The sequence below is a fragment of the Petromyzon marinus genome, unplaced genomic scaffold (assembly GCF_048934315.1).
Source record: "Petromyzon marinus isolate PM22_M1 ecotype Great Lakes invasive population unplaced genomic scaffold, UKy_Petmar_22M1.pri1.0 PM_G_Scaffold_40, whole genome shotgun sequence".
NCBI classification, from domain to species: Eukaryota; Metazoa; Chordata; class Hyperoartia; order Petromyzontiformes; family Petromyzontidae; genus Petromyzon; species Petromyzon marinus.
Window position 1 is genome coordinate 1,285,001 of NW_027422984.1, and position 2,500 is coordinate 1,287,500.

Sequence of the window (2,500 nt, forward strand, 5' to 3'; positions counted from 1 at the left end):
TGGCTCACGGGGCTGTTAGGGTGGCACAGAAATCCCTCGGAATGGGAAAACGGGTCATTTTCGTGTTGCCACATTGCATGCGAACGGCATGAAACTTCCAGAGGCATTTGCAGCAGGAATGCATGTGCAGTCAAAAAAGTGAATATTTTTCACGGATAGACCCCGTGAAACGCTAGAAATTGGCGGCGATGTCTCTCTTGTGGCTCACGGGGCTGTTAGGGTGGCACAGAAATCCCTCGGAATGGGAAAACGGGTCATTTTCGTGTCGCCACATTGCATGCGAACCGCATGAAACTTCCAGAGGCATTTGCAGCAGAAATGCATGTGCAGTCAAAAAATTGAATATTTTTCACGGATAGACCCCGTGAAACGCTAGAAATTGGCGGGGATGTGTCTCTTGTGGCTCACGGGGCTGTTAGGGTGGCACAGAAATCCCTCGGAATGGGAAAAAACGGGTCATTTTCGTGTCGCCACATTGCATGCGAACCGCATGAAACTTCCAGAGGCATTTGCAGCAGGAATGCATGTGCACTCAAAAAATGTGATATTTTTCACGGAGAGACCCCGTGAAACGCTAGAAGTGGGCGGGGATGTCTCTCTTGTGGCTCACGGGGCTGTTAGGGTGGCACAGAAATCCCTCGGAATGGGAAAACGGGTCATTTTCGTGTCGCCACATTGCATACGAACCGCATGAAACTTCCAGAGGCATTTGCAGCAGGAATGCATGTGCACTCAAAAAAGTGAATATTTCTCACGGATAGACCCCGTGATACGCTAGAAATTGGCGGGGATGTCTCTCTTGTGGCTCACGGGGCTGTTAGGGTGGCACAGAAATCCCTCGGAATGGGAAAACGGGTCATTTTCGTGTCGCCACATTGCATGCGAACCGCATGCAACTTCCAGAGGCATTTGCAGCAGAAATGCATGTGCAGTCAAAAAAAAATTGATATTTTTCACGGATAGACCCCGTGAAACGCTAGAAATTGGCGGGGATGTGTCTCTTGTGGCTCACGGGGCTGTTCGGGTCGCACAGAAATCCCTGGGAATGGGAAAACGGGTCATTTTCGTGTTGCCACATTGCGTACGAACCGCATGAAACTTCCAGAGGCATTTGCAGCAGGAATGCATGTGCACTCAAAAACTTCTATATGTTTCACGGATAGACCCCGTGAAACGCTAGAAATTGGCGGGGATGTGTCTCTTGTGGCTCACGGGGCTGTTAGGGTGGCACAGAACTCCCTCGGAATGGGAAAAGGGGTCATTTTCGTGTTGCCACATTGCATAGGAACGCCATGAAACTTCCAGAGGCATTTGCAGCAGAAAGGCACGTGCACTCAAAAATTTTAATATTTTTCACGCATAGACCCCGTCAAACGCTAGAAGTTGGCGGGGATGTCTCTCTTGTGGCTCACGGGGCTGTTAGGGTCGCACAGAAATGCCTCGGAATGGGAAAACGGGTCTTTTTTGTGTGGCCACATTGCATAGGAACGGCATGAAACTTCCAGAGGCATTTGCAGCAGGAATGCATGTGCACTCAAAAACGTCTATATTTTTCACGGATAGACCCCGTGAAACGCTATAAATTGGCGGGGATGTCTCTCTTGTGGCTCACGGGCGCTGTTAGTTAGGGTCGCACAGAAATCCCTCGGAATGGGAAAAGGGGTCATTTTCGTGTTGCCACATTGCGTACGAACGGCATGAAACTTCCAGAGGCATCTGCAGCAGAAATGCATGTGCACTCAAAAACGTCTATATTTTTCACGGATAGACCCCGTGAAACGCTAGAAATTGGCGGGGATGTGTCTCTTGTGGCTCACGGGGCTGTTAGGGTCGCACAGAAATCCCTCGGAATGGGAAAACGGGTCATTTTCGTGTTGCCACAATTGGCATACGAACGGCATGAAACTTCCAGAGGCATTTGCAGCAGAAATGCATGTGCACTCAAAAACGTGAATATTTTTTCACGGATAGACCCCGTCAAACGCTCGAATTTGGCGGGGATGTTTCTCTTGTGGGTCACGGGGCTGTTCGGCTCGCACAGAACTCCCTTGGTCCACCTGATTCGTGCATACAGGCAGCAACTAAAACTCTGTAAACCTGCTGTGAGGACATCTAAACAGTGGACCAGTGAGGCTGTGGAAGATTTGCGGGCGTGCTTAGACTGTACTGACTGGGATATGTTCACGACTGCTACCAATAGTCTGGATGAACTCACAGAGGCTGTGTACATCAGCTTCTGTGAGGACTGCTGTATCCCAACACGTACCAGGGTGAACTTTAACAACAACAAGCCCTGGTTCTCAGCAAAGCTCAAAAGGTTGAGGTTGGAGAAGGAGGAAGCGTTTAGGAGTGGGGATAGAGACAGATTCAAGGAGTCGAAGAACAGGTTTAGCAAAGCGGTGAGAGAGGCTAAACGACTGTACTCAGAGACACTAAAACACCAGTTCTCTACTAACGACGCTGCTTCTGTCTGCCAAAGGGCTCAGGCACATCACCAACT